The sequence below is a fragment of the Macaca mulatta genome, chromosome 15 (genome assembly GCF_049350105.2).
Source record: "Macaca mulatta isolate MMU2019108-1 chromosome 15, T2T-MMU8v2.0, whole genome shotgun sequence".
In the NCBI taxonomy this organism is placed as follows: Eukaryota; Metazoa; Chordata; class Mammalia; order Primates; family Cercopithecidae; genus Macaca; species Macaca mulatta.
Window position 1 is genome coordinate 64,779,051 of NC_133420.1, and position 14,796 is coordinate 64,793,846.

At 43.9% G+C, this 14,796-nt stretch overlaps 1 protein-coding gene across 10 annotated transcripts in view; it reads right to left on the bottom strand.

Annotated features, from left to right (window-relative positions):
- Positions 1-14,796, bottom strand: part of PHF24 (PHD finger protein 24) — a 293,212-nt gene that overhangs the window by 37,894 nt on the left and 240,522 nt on the right. For 3 of the 10 annotated variants that reach the window (XR_013404750.1, XM_077965925.1, XM_077965920.1), the window contains exon 4: positions 2,926-3,044. The exons of the other annotated variants lie outside the window; for them this stretch is intronic. The gene's annotated coding sequence lies outside the window, so the exon portion shown is untranslated. The remainder of the gene's footprint in view (positions 1-2,925; positions 3,045-14,796) is intronic. 10 annotated transcript variants of the gene reach the window in all.

The following is a 14,796-nucleotide window of genomic DNA, read 5'->3' on the forward strand; positions in this document are numbered from 1 at the left end:
GGGCCTTTGTGCTGTGTCATAACATGGTGGAAGGGCAAGTGAGTACAGTAGACAGAGAGAGGAAGGGTAGGGACCAAACATCGTTTTATCAAGAACCCACTCCTATGATAGCTAATCCACTCCCAAGATAACAGAATTAGTCTATTCATGAGGGCAGACCTCTTAAAGATCCCACCTCCTAATACCATCTCAATGGCAATTAAATTCAACATGGGTTTTGGAAAGGATGTTCATACAGCAGCAGTGTAAGGCTGTTCCCAACTAACCTTCTTTCTTTCTGTCTCACATACACAGGACTCAGACCTGTGTCATGTTCTGATAGCCCTCCTAGCTTCTCTGATTCCCTTTATTTTCCCTCACAGGAACTCACCCTCCCTCACCCCCTCCAAAGCTCTTGTGTATCTAATTTCATCTTGACATCTTCCCATTTGATGACCTAACCAACACACATGGTGCAAGAAAATAGGTAAAAGATGGAGTTCTGGGTATAATTCACCCATTGTCTGGTAACCAGAGATTACTCCCTCTTGGGTGGTACGTGGAGGATGGATAGTCCCTGGCATGCAGTGGTGGTGCAGGTGCTAAAGATTTCACTAGAAGTTACCTGGGAAAACTCTCTGATTGAAAAGATTGCCTTTGCTGGCACAATGATTCTGTCACTTGGAAGACATGGGGGGAACAGTGCATATAAAGATGGTGGAGTTGGCTGGCTACTACTAAGCTGAATTGATGCTCTGCAGAGGGATAATGAGAATCAGAGGACCATTAACAGTTAAGAGGTCCAGAGAATTTATTTTATTTTTGATTTTTTAGATTTCTCTCTTTCTCTCTTTTTTTTTTCTTTCTTTCTTTCTTTTTTTTTTTTTTTAAAGAGACAAGTTCTCATTATGTTTCCCAGGCTGGAGTGCAGTGGCTATCCACAGCCAAAATCATAGCATACTGTAGTCTCAAACTCCTGGACTCAAGCAATCCTCCCACCTCAGTTTCCCAAATATTTGGGATTACAGGCATGTGCCACCATGCCTGGCTAATCCAGAGACATTTAAATAAGCAGGCAAGGCAGGTCTATTATGCTACAGTCATGGCCTGGTTGGAAAAACTTGAGACCCTGGCATACAGCATACAGACATCTGGATGAATGCTTTTGAGGATGTTGGCTCTAAAGACCCTCTGAACACTAAGACTTTGCAGAAGTGGTCTACTCTTCTCTAGTAAGAGCTGGTACTTGTGTATTGATAGATGTTGCAGAGTCCTTTCTCTCATAAGGCAACAGCTGGCCCTCCCAGGGCCTCTACCTCTTCTCCTGGCTGCTAGGCCAAAAACTTAGGGTTAAATACCAGCACAACCTGGCCAGGAAGTGATAGATCTGATAAGGGAGACAAAATGTTACACACTGAAGGAACGAAAAGAATTAGCTATCACATATTGGCAGAAGCTAGGTGATATACCTGGGATTGTATTTTGAGGGTGCTTCATCAAGCAGGCTAGAATGTAAGACTAGATAATGACTTGTGAACATTTTTTTTTCTTTTTATCAGCCTACATCATGCTTTGATTGTGAACAGTTTTTTGGAACACAGGATTTAACACCCTGGCAAGAACCCTAGGGAATAGGGTGGTTCTTAGAGACTTGAAGAAAGTGATGGCCAATGTTGAGTGAAGTAGAAATGCTTTAGCTATTCTGACAGATGGTAGAAGAAATAAAGAGGCTGAGGAAAGTGAGCAAGCAAGAATAGCTATATTATGCAGGCTACAAAACATACCAGTTGATTATGTCTTATGGCAGAGCTTAGAAGACATATAGTTCACCCAGGCCATCAGGAAAACACTTCTGAAAGCAGCACTAGCACCACAGTGGTGGCTACCCTCTGCAGTTCAGGGGCTGATAGTAGGAGGTGGTTATGGAGCTGGGCTCATTGATATCCATGGGACTAATGAGTTTCGATGTAATAGAGGCTACAATAATTGTAACAACCTTCAAGGTCTGAGGAACAGCCAAGGAGCTTGAGCTTGAGGGAGTTGTAGAGATGGTAATAGGGCACGAATTCTCTGGGAGAAAAATAGGTAGCAACACCAGAGCCAATATATACTGTGATGAATCCCCTAGTTTTTTTCCTGAAAAGAACTTGGGGCTGTTTACTTGGGTGATTGTAAACCAAGGAAGGGAAAATACCTAGACATTTTGAGGATGACTGGACACACAGTCTGAGTTGATATTGATACTTGGAGCCCCAAAACATCCTCATGGTTCTAATAGAATAGGAGGTCTACAGAGACCAGTTAACAAATGAAGTCCTGGCTAAAATCTGGCTCAGAGTGGACCTGCTTAGTTTGTGGATGCACCCAGTGGTCATTTTTTCCTGTTCCTGACTGCACTGGTATACTTGGATGTTAGAGTAACCCTCATATTGGGTTCTTAGCCTGTGAGGTAAAAGACATAATAGTGAGAAAGGCCAAGTAGAAACCTTGGCCAAGATAGTAAACAAACAATGTCTTCCCTAGCAAGCAGACTTAGAGAACAAACAAACAAAAAAACAAACAAAAAACAGTATCACATCCCTGGGTGGATCCTGCGGAATGACTGAAGGCTGCTGCAGGCTTAAACAAGCAGTAGTCTCAATCATAGCTACTGTGCCAGATATAGGTTAATTGCTATAGCAGATTGATGAGTCTTCAGGTACATGGTATATGGCCAGTGAACTGACAAAGGCATTCTTTTCTTTTTCTTTTTTTAAAAAAATTATTATACTTTAAGTTCTAGGGTACAAGTACACAACGTGCAACTTTGTTACACAGGTATACATGTGCCATGTTGGTTTGCTGCGTTCATTAACTCATCATTTACATTAGGTATTTCAGCTAATGCTATCCCTCCCCCTGCCCCCCATCCCATGACAGGCCTCCCCCGTGTGTGATGTTCCCCACCTTGTGTCCAAGTGTTCTCACTGTTCAATTCCCACCTATGAGTGAGAACATGCCGTGTTTGGTTTTCTGTCCTTGTGATAGTTTGCTCAGAATGATGGTTTCCAGCTTCATCCATGTCCCTGCAAAGGACATGAACTCATTGACAAAGGCATTCTTTTCAATTCCAGTCAGTAAAGAGGATCAGAAAAGGTTTGTATTCATATGGGATGGCCAGAAATACGCATTTACAATTTGCCCTCAGGGTTATGTTAACGCTCCTGTCCTCTGTCATAATATAGTTTGATGAGATCTGGACCACCTGTGTATCTTGCAGAACCATCACACTAATCCATTTCATTGATAGCATGCTGGTGTGCTCTAGAGGGTGGGAGACACCTTACAAAGATTTAGGAACCTACAACTTCAGTGAAATTCTTAGGGATCATTAGAAGTTTGTGGGCATATCTTTCCAAAATTGCACCTCATGTATCCCCTACCATAAAGATGGAAGTACAGTGCCAGTAGACTTCTTTGGGATCTGGAAGCAACACATTCTACACCTAGGAACATGCTCTGTCCCAACATGGAAGGCTGCCAGCTTTGAATGGGACCTGGAAAAGAAAAGGGCTCTGCAGTAGGTTTCGGCTGTGGTGCGAGCTGTCCTGCCAATAGGATTTGGAGGACCCTATGGTGTTGGAAATATTAGTGATAGGAAAAGATGCGGTATGAAAGTTGTGTTAAGCTCCCAAGAAGGAATCACAATGCAGACCCTGGAACTCCGGCCACTGCTGCTCCTGAATGTTTAAGCTATCAGCAATAGAGACCAATGGTGTGCCCTTGATGTGGCACTATTCCTTGAGGAGACCAACCAGCCACTTAGTGACAAGTCAACTACATTGGGCATCTCTCATATTGGAAGGGTGCTATGGTCTGACTGTTGGTGTCCCTTCAAAATGTTGAAATCCTAACCCCCAAGGTGATGGTATTAATAGGTGAAGCCTTTGGGAAGTGATTAGATCATGAGGATAGAACCCTAATGGATGGGATTAATGTCCTTATAAAAAGAGGCCCAAGGGAGCTTGTTTGGCAGGGAGCATGGTGGAAGGGGTCCACCATGTAAGGTTACAGTGAGAAGACATCTGTCTATGGAAAAAGAGGGTCCTCACCAGACATTGAATCAGCCAGTGCCTTGATCTTGGTCTTCCCAGCCTCCAGAACTGTGAGAAATATATTTCTGTTATTTATAAGGTACCCATTTTATGATATTTTGTTATAGCAGCCTGAACAGCCTAAGACAAAGGGCCAGTGGTTCCTCCTTAGAAAGACAAGTGACTTATTCTGGGTATGGGTTGGTCTTTGCTACCTTTCGTGCCTTAGCCAGCACTATTCAGGGGCTCATGGAATGCCTGATCCACAAGCATACAATCCCACACAGCATTAGCGTCCAGACATGAGATCCACTTCCCAGTGAAGGAAGTGTGGAGTTGACCTGTGATCACATTGTCTAATGGCCACATCACATATAGCATCATCCAGGGGCAGATGATCTCAGAAAATGCTAGAACAGCCATTTAAAGACACAGCTAAAGTGCCAGCTTGGTGGCAACATTCTGAAAGGATGGGGCACCATCCTTTAGGATGCAGTATATAGACAGAGACCTTTATATTGTGCTAGGTCCCCAGTAGGAAGAATACATGCGTCTGGGAACCAAAGGTGCAAGCAGGAGTAACCCCACTTACCCTTACTCCTAATGACCCACTGGAGAATTTTGTATTTCACATCCATGCAACTCTGAGCTCTGCAAAATTGGAGGTGTCCTGGTCTCCAAAGAAGGTGCACTCTTGCCAAAAGATACAGTCAAGAGTCCCACTGAACTATAAGCTATGCCTTCCACCAAGGCATTTCAGGCTCCTCGTGTTTAGGAACCAGTCTGAGAGAAAAGGAGTCATCATATTGGCAGAGTTGATTAACCATGATCAGCAGAAGGAGGAAAGGCTGCTTTTACATAGTGGGAACAGGAAGGGAATATGTGTGAAATCTAAGTGACATAGTTGGGCACCTCCTGGTATTCCCTTGCCCTCTCAAATGGACACATACACAACTCCAACTTGAGAAGGATGTGATTATCAACGGCATGATTACCAGACTCTTCAGGAGTGAAGGTTGGGTCACACCTTGGTGGCAGGTAAGCCATCAAGACCTGTCAAGGTTATAGATAACAAAGAGGGAACTTATTTTATTTTTTCGGAGAGATGGAGTCTTACTATGTTGCTGGGGCTGGTCTTAAAACTCCTGGCCTCAAGCGATCTTCCTGCCTCAGTCTCCCTATGTATTGGGATTATAGGTGTGAACCACTACACCCTGTAAGAATTAAAGAAAGGAAAGAAACACGAAAGTTAGCTTACCAGTCAAGACAGGTTTTTTGTTTTGTTTTGTTTTTGTTTGTTTGTTTTTTTTAATAGAGAAAACAAACCTGAGAGGAGCATTCTAGCCAAGTTAGGTCAGAGGCACACTCCCTTACGGGGTTCAGGGTGGGAGAGTTTATCAAAGGCTTGGACTGCTTCTGTGTCTCTTTGTTGTGCTTATCTGGGAGGGAGAGTTGTGTGTCTGTTCCCATACATCTTTCTGCAGCTGCAGGCATGCCCTCCAAGTCTGCTTTTAGCTTCCCTATCTTAGTGCAGTGAAAGGAATGTGCTTATTCAGGTCCACTGTTTTACTGGGGCCCATTGTATGAGGGTGAAGTTTGGCAGTTACCCAAAAGACTTTCCCCCCACCTCCCTCTGTGCCTGAGCTGTCTTATCTGTGTTTTACTGTCTGTTCTTTCTGGCTGCTTGTAGTCAGAAGAGAAGTGATTTCCTTGAAATGTATGAGGCTAGAAAGGGAGCTGGAACTTAAAGTGGCAGTGTTTGTCTGAGATGACGGTGCTCTTGCTCTGTCACACCCCACCTCAACGGTGAGGGGAATTTAGAACGGAGAAAGGAGAGTATGAGTACCAATTGTAGGCCTGATATCAGCAGTAGTGATGTTCCACTAACCTGGCCCTCGTGTTTACCTTTAGGAAGAAGGGTCTGTGGGAACCATAGAGGAGCTGCTCCTCAGTCCCCTGAGTAGAAGGAGATGTGTGGGACCATGAGAATGTGCCTCTCCAATCTCCTACTGTAGGGAATACAATTGACTGGTGTCCCCAGATGCTGTGTTCTAAACACATCACTGCATTTGCTCTGAGGCCATGCTTCCCATGGTCTGCTTCCAGCCAGTGATGGCACATGGCAGGGATATTATGGCAGGTCCATTCTTGTGAAACATAGGACTCCTCTGACAGACAACTCTGGCCTGAGGATTCTACGTGGCAGCCTAAGGCCTGGCCTATCCAGCCTTTCTTCTTTCCTTCTCTCCTTCTCAGGGGTCAGGTGTGCATCTCTCTCTGACAGCTCTCTCAGCATCCTCCTGCTTCTTCCCAATTACCTTTTGCAGGCATTTCCCCCAATATCCTGCAAGTCTACGCTGATCGTGGCATCTACTTCTTGGAGGACCTAAACTAACACAAGTAGGTATAAATTTACCCATTATTTTATTATTATTTGAGATGGAGTTTCACTCTTGTTGCCCAGGCTAGAGTGCAATGGCACGATCTTGGTTCACCGCAACCTCCGCCTCCTGGGTTCAAGAGATTCTCTGCCTCAACCTGCCAAGTAGCTGGGATTACAGGCATGCGCCACCACGCCCGGCTAATTTTGTATTTTTAGTAGAGATGGGGTTTCTCCATGTTGGTCAGGCTGGTCTCGAACTCCTGACCTCAGGTGATCCACCTGCTATGGCCTCCCAAAGTGCGGGGATTACAGGCATAAGGCACTGCACCCGGCCAATTTTATATTATTTTAAAAAAATAAATCAGGCTCATGGCTTTTTTTTTTTTTTTTTTTTTTAGATGGAGTCTCTCTCTGTTGCCCAGGCTGGAGTGCAGGGGCGCAATCTCGGCTCATTGCACGCTCTGCCTCCCGGGTTCATGCCATTCTTCTGCCTCAGCCTCCCGAGTAGCTGGGACTACAGGCACCCACCACCCACGCCCGGCTAATTTTTTTTTTTTTTTTTTTTTAGTAGAGATGGTGTTTCACCGCATTAGCCAGGATGGTCTCGATCTCCTGACCTCGTGATCCACCCGCCTTGGCCTCTCAAAGTGCTGGGATTATAGGCGTGAGCCACCGCGCGCAGCAACAGGCTCACGGCTTTTTTAACACATTTTATAGACGAGGAAACTATGCTTCAGAGAAGTTGAGTAACTTGCACAGGGTTATACAGCCAGTAAGTGTCAGAGCTATGATTTAAATCCAGATAATCCTGGCTATAAAACCATATGCCTAGGTCTCAATTTCCTGTTTTTCTGCCTCTGCAGTTTCTGTTTGCTTTATTTTCCCTTACTCTCCCCGAAAGGCTTTTGAATAGTCTGTCTCTGCCCTGCAAAGGCAAGAGGAGTTTTTGACTACATTTGTAACATAACGTGAAAGAAAGAACTTTGTATTCCTAGTGTGGGCCTCAGTTCTTGAGGTAACAGGGAAAGGAGAAACTCGGGGAACAGAGTTGAGGCTGCTTTGCTGAACTCCCCCTCACTGCCTGGGGAGTGTCCTGGAAGAGTTAAACCTTGAAAGTTCAAAGTTTTGTTTTATAAGAGACCGTATGCTAGAACATGTGCCTTCTTCAGGCAAAATCCTCTATGATTTTGTAAGGTTTCCTCTTCTTCATTAAACAAAACACAAAATTTCTAAGGTTAACACACTAGAATGAAAATCAAGGGCTGTCTCCACTTTGTGGCCCAGGCTCTGTGCCTGTGGAATTCATCCATCTTTTCCTAATCAGTTTCCGTCACCGCATTGGCCTCAAGAAAACACTGTTCCTTCAACATTCTGATTCTCACGGGGACACAGCGCTTTCGTTAGATTCTCTATAAAAATATGGAATATCTGATTGAGACGTTAGTAAAGGATAACAAAAGGGAAACTAATCTAGAAAACCATGAATCTATTTCAGGCAACATGACTTGCAAGTCAGAGCTTTATTTTCAGAATCTTCATGATCCTTTCCATCTCTGCACAGGGCTAGCCTGGTTCTTCCCTTCTGACCTCCATTAGGTGAAAACCATTACCTTTTACATCAAGCGAGGCCAGACAGCTTTCTGCCTTGTTGTTGTGATTTTCATTTCTTTTTTGAGGACTCTTATTCACCCTAGATACTTGACACAGGAATCACTTCACCCCACTGCTGAAACTCTATCCCTTACCAGTAGGGCTGCAGCTTCCAGTGTATCTGTGTCCTAATTTAACCTCTTCTCCTCTTTTTCCTCCTCTTTGTCCTCATCTGTCTTCATTGTCATCATCATTCTTATCTGTACTGGATAATTTTCAGCACACAAATATGTTGTGAGATACTGTTGACACACACACACACACACACACACACACACACACACACTCCCCCCCACCACAAAATACACTCCTTTACTTCACAACCCTTTTTAATTTATGGCTCTTTTCTCTGTTATCCATTCTAGTGAAGCTCTTTCCTATGTAGCTGTCTCCACCACCACCTCTCTTCTCATTCTCTTTTCTTTTCTTTTTTTTTTTTCCAGATGAAGTCTCGCTCTGTCCCCCCAGGCTGGAGTGCAGTGGCACAATCTTGGCTCACTGCAACCTCTGCCTCCCGAGTTCAAGCAATTCTCCTGCCTCAACCTTCCAAATAGCTGGGACTACAGGCATGTGCCACCATGCCCGGCTAATTTTTGTATTTTTAGTTGAGATGAGGTTTCACCATGTTGGCCAGGCTGGTCTCGAACTCCTGACCTAAGGTGATCTGCCTGCCTCAGCCTCCCAAAGTGCTGGGGTGCTGGGATTACAGACATGAGCCACTGCGCCTGGCTCCATTCTCTCTTGAACCTACCACATCAATTAGACTTTCATTCCTACCATTCCACTGACAATGGTCTTATAAAGGTCCCCAATGGCCTTCAAGTTATTAAATCCAGCATTCAGTTCTCAATCCACATCTTAAATGTCCTCCAGGTAACATTAACATAGTTGATCATTCCCTCTTACCTTAGTAAACAATCTTCACTTGCTTTGGGGACGCCACATTCCTCTAGTTTTCTGCCTGTGTCATGACCTGTTTTTCTTATATTTCTCATCTCTAAATGTTGACTCAGGGCTCAGTCCTTTCCTTTATCTATATTCACATCCATTCAGGGGTCGGCAAACTACTGCTACAAAAGGTCAGAGAGTAAATTGCTTCTGTAGAAGGCCAGATAATATTTTTGGTTTCGTGAGCCATATGGTTTCTGTTGCAACTACTCTAGAAGCTGTAGACAGTATATAAATGTTGAATTGATCTTTGACATGACTACTACATTATTCAGCACCCATTATGTGCCTTACATTGCTAAATAAATGATAATTTGTCAACCTGGTATTTCACCATAGCTACCCGAGCATTACTGGAGCTCCAAGGAAGGAAAAGTTCCCTTCCTGTGTAAGGGAAGGGCAGAATCCTATTTTGAAAGGTCTGTATACTTCTCCAGCCCTTGTGCCCAATTTTGTTTGAGAGTCAGGGATTTTGAAAAGCTTAAGGCTCAGGAGGTCCTGTTTTATTTCCAATTAATGTCAGAATTCAGCCTTTGCTGAGAGTAGGAGGGGTGGGCTGGGGGTACACAGGAGGCATGTTCAGCAGCTGGGAGGAACGAGGGACAGCTCTCAGCAGGGTCAGAGGAAGAGGGAGGTTACTTTATTTATTGCGATGGGGTGATTAAACTCCCAAAATGAATTTTGAGAGACAGCTGCACACAGAATAGAGATAGTGATTAGAACTAATTACTGTTGTTGTAGATGTTTTGCATTTGTACGGCACTCTGTATTTACAAAGAATTTTGTAATTACTTATTAACTCTCCCTCACCATAGCCTTGTGACATGAGCAATGTTACTACATGTGGGAAAGAATCTGAGTGGCTGTGGCCACACACTGAAATTGTGGAATCAAAATCCCCATTGCAACTCTCTTACTCCCAGTGTGATTTTGAGAATCTATATAATGAGAACTTGGACGTTGTCTTACTCTGTAATTTTATTATGAAGAATAACTCGTGAAGATGGTTCAGTGCTTTGCTAAATTAAAAAATATATCGTCTGGAAGGACCTAATAACAATAATAATCTCAGGCTGAGGCGGGTGGATCACTTGAGGTCAGGAATTTGAGACAAGCATGGCTAACACAGTGAAACCCCGTCTCTACTAAAAGTACAAAAATTAGCCAGCTGTGGTGGCACCTGCCTGTGATCCCAGCTACTTACGAGGCTGAGACAGGAGAATTGCTTGAACCTGGGAGGCAGAGGTTGTAGTGAGCCAAGATCACGCCACTGCACTCCAGCCTGGGTGACAGAGCAAGACTCTGTCTCAAAAAAAAAAAAAAATTAATAAACTCTCTAACTTCAGTTTCCTCCAGGCTTTTTGTTTGTTTGTTTTGAGACAGCATCTCGCTCTGTTGCCCAGGCTGGAGTGCAGTGGTGCGATCTCAGCGCAAGCTCAGCCTCCCAGGTTGATGCCATTCTCCTGCCTCAGCCTCCCGATTAGCTGGGACTGCAGGCACCTGCCACCACGCCCGGCTAATTTTTTTTGTATTTTTAGTAGAGATGGGGTTTCACTGTGTTAGCCAGGATGATCTCGATCTCCTGACCTCATGATCTGCCCGCCTCAGCCTCCCAAAGTGCTGGGATTACAGGTGCAAGCCACTATGCCCAGCCTCCTCCAGGTTTTTTGAAATAAAATTAATAATAGAGTGAGTCTATATCATAGAATTTTTATGTGGCCGGTGCTTAGCATAGTGCCAGCTTATTTACTTAATAAATGCTTGATAAATATTAGCCATTATTAATATCATAAGAAAATCTGTAATATATTTATTCTCATTGCCTCTACTTGATTGCTTTAGTGTTTCTGACTTTGAATAAAGATGCATACATGTTTATTCACTTGTTCAGCAATATTTATTGGTAACTACTACTTATCAGGCATTGTTCTTGGAGCTAAGGAAATAGTGGTGAACATAAAAGGAGTTTGTTAGCAGGGCATGGTGGCATGCATGTAGTACATACTCAGGAGGCTGAGGCAGGAGGATCCCTTAAGCCGAGGAGTTTGAGGCCAGCCTGGGCAACATATCAAGACCCTGTCTCTTTAAAAAAAGAAGAAAATGAGTTCCTGCTCTCATGAAGCTTATATTGTGGGGAGGGGACTCATGTTATCATGGTGGAGGGGCTTACATTCTAGTGGGAGTTAGGTTGTGATAGAGAAGAGAGAAGCAGTGATTCAGTGATTGCAGTATATTTAGAAAATATGTGGAGAAAATTTTTCTGAATTTTTATATAAAATAGTATTTTTATAGTGATAGGTAAAATATATTTATAAACTATTAATTTTATATAAAATTACCTAAGTATATACTTATATATATATATTTTTAAGAATATACTTATTAATTGTAAAATATTTAAGGAGAAGACTATTATATAGGTAGTAACAGTATACTGAAATTTGGAAAAATAGAAAAATTATCCCTAATTTCATTACTAATTTTATTCATTTAAAATTGCCTTGGCACATTTTTAATATAGTTTATTCAGCACACATTTACTGAGGATCTATTTTGTGCCAGGTACCTAGTACATGGGATATTCAACAGTGGTTAGGTGAGGCTAGCGAGAGCATAGTTAAAGTAACTAAGAGGTAATTATGACATTCTTTCCCCTGGTCATACAGTAGGATCCTAGAGAAAGACACCTACTGCGAGTGTGCCCATTTGCCCTCTGCAGAACCTCTGGGCTAGAAGACCTCAAAGTTCAACCCCCTTTTCCATGCTTGAATCTCTTACCACATCCCTGGAGCTCTTGCTGTTTCAGCATGGGAAAAAAATGGGCTCAGTTTCCTAACATTTGGGCATGGGTTGGGGTTGCAAACAGCATTCTGAACTCCCTTAGCCCAGGGGAATATTGGCTATGTTGAAAAAAGCAGGTACAGATGATAGACAGAAGCAGGATTAAGCTCCTAGGAGATGCCAGGTGCCTGAAGACTAGAGAGAAGTTTCTGGAGATAGAGAGGAGCCCTAGGTTCTCACTGTTGTGTTCTCACCCTCCCGTGATTTCATGGGAAAGTAGTCACTCCTTACCCCACACCATAAGGGCTTACACTTCTCTTTCTTTCAGGCTTATGATGGAAGCCCAAGTCTCTTCAATATAACCGTGAAACAAGTTAATTTCACATTCTATAGGCTCAGGATTTAGCCTCTTGCCCTCTTTCCCCGCTTCCACCAGTATCTTCCCAGGTTGACTTCTTGACTAGTGTGTTAGTCCATTCTCACATTGCCATAAAGAAATACCTTGAGGCTGGGTAGTTTATAAAGAAAAGAGGTTTAATTGGCTCACAGTTCTGCAGGCTGTACAGGAAGCATGGTGGCTTCTGTTTCCGGTGAGGCCTCAGGGAGCTTTGTCATGGTGGAAGGCAAAGCAGAAGCAGGCACTTGGCGCAGGAGGCCCAGGACAGAAGGGGGAGGGGCCACACACTTCTCAATTTTTTATTTATTTTTTATTGTATTTCAATAGTTTTTGGAGTACGGGTGGTTTTTGGTTACATGGATGAGCTCTTTAGTGATGATTTCTGAAATTTTGGTGCATCCATCACCTGAGCAGTGTACACTGTACCTCATATGTAGTCTTTTATCCCTCAATCCCCTCCGACCCTTCCCTGAGTAAAGTTCAATATACCTTTTTTTTTTTTTTTTTGAGACAGAGTCTCGCTCTGTTCCCCAGGCTGGAGCGCAGTGGTGCCATCTTGGCTCACTGCAAGCTCCGCCTCCCGGGTTCACGCCATTCTCCTGCCTCAGCCTTCTGATTAGCTGGGACTACAGGCGCCAGCCATCACGCCAGGCTAATTTTTTGTATTTTTAGTAGAGATGGGGTTTCACCATGTTAGCCAGGATGGCCCGGATCTGCTGACCTCGTGATCCGCCCGCCTCGGCCTCCCAAAGAGCTGGGATTACACGCATGAGCCACCATGCCAGGCCTCATTATACCATTCTTATGGTGCCACACACTTTTAAACAACCACATGTCATGAAGACTCACTCACCATCAGGAGAACAGCACTGAAGGGATGGTGCTAACCCATTCATGAGAACTTCGCCCATGGCCGGGCGCGGTGGCTCAAGCCTGTAATCCCAGCACTTTGGGAGGCCCAGACGGGCGGATCACGAGGTCAGGAGATGGAGAGACCATCCCGGCTAACACGGTGAAACCCCGTCTCTACTAAAAAATACAAAAAAACTAGCTGGGCGAGGTGGCGGGCGCCTGTAGTCCCAGCTACTCGGGAGGCTGAGGCAGGAGAATGGCGTAAACCCGGGAGGCGGAGCTTGCAGTGAGCTGAGATCCGGCCACTGCACTCCAGCCTGGGTGATAGAGCAAGACTCCGTCTCAAAAAAAAAAAAAAAAAAAAAAAAAAGAACTTCGCCCCATGATCCAATCATCTCCCACGAGGCCCCACTTCCAACTGGGGATTACAATTCGACATGAGATTTGGGCGGGGACACAAATCCAAACCATATCACCTACATATGTTGCAAACTGGGATGCAGTTTCCCAATTTATTCCTCCCCCTTCAGATACTGAAACAAGGTTATGAACAATATTTAGCTTTTTAACATCAGAATTGGAGTTATAATATTGAAAGATGTTGAAAAGGTAATCTGGGCTAGTTCCTCTCCACATCCCTGACCCTATCTGAGAAGTTTGTTAGCTTTTTTGTTCTTCTAAAACATCAGTTCCCTAATGGCAAGATTCCATAAGATAAGAAGAATAGTCATACCATTACTAGAAATCTTCATAAATACCAGGAGTAAATGTCCCTGATCTTTGTGAAAATGCATTTGGGGCTCCTTCGCTTCCCTCCAGCCCCTTTCCTGACATATCCCTTGATTCTGCTCTGGAGGTGAGCACTGGTCACAAAGTCCTGCACTGTCTTTATTTAGCACACTAGGCCCATAGGATTCTGGGTGCCTCCTTCAGTGAAGAGGCTTCTGCACTCTACCCTTGTGTCAGAAATCCCGTAAAGGTAAGGAACAAGAGATGGTAAACCATTTCAGGAGATAAATCCTTTCAGACACACCCAAATGGGATGTCTTATCTCAGGTTCCTTCTTTTTTACCAAAGGAAGAGTCAACCAGGTTATCCCCTGACACAAGAGACCCGAAGCATGAGTCTCGGCAGCACTTAAGTACACTGAGACACCTGCACAAACCAGTGGCTCCTCCCAGACACTGAGAAATTAAACTTCAGGCTTGGATTTTAGTGAGATAATCAACAATTTTTCTTCTCTATTTTACGTGGAAATGCTAATTTCACTTGCAAAAGAGAAACCCCAAAATAGTATTCTTTATGATTATAACAGCAGAAATGTAGGAGTATAAAAGTTGTAATGTTATAGACAAATTAAGCTTGAAATGCAAATATAATAGCAGAGTGGGCTGGGTATCCAGATCTCAGCTGAAATTCTCTGAAAGGGTTACAATGTATAGCTTCTTCAGGGGACTAAAGGGCCACAGTGTTAGGGAGAAAGAGAGGGGAAAAAAGAAGATGAAGAGTCAGGGGAGGCCGTTTTAGGTTTGTGATCTCTCTTCAGCTCTTCTCAGGAGGCTGTTCACGAATCTGAATATTTGCAGCAGTGAATTCTCCCACCACAGTGTGCCTGCTTGAGAGCTAATAGCTGTTACATGGGGGGCTATTCGGGGGCGGGGGGGAACAATACAGATTGCTGCTTATGGTGACTGTCACAGCTTAATGATATTTGATTACCTGCAAATCTGATT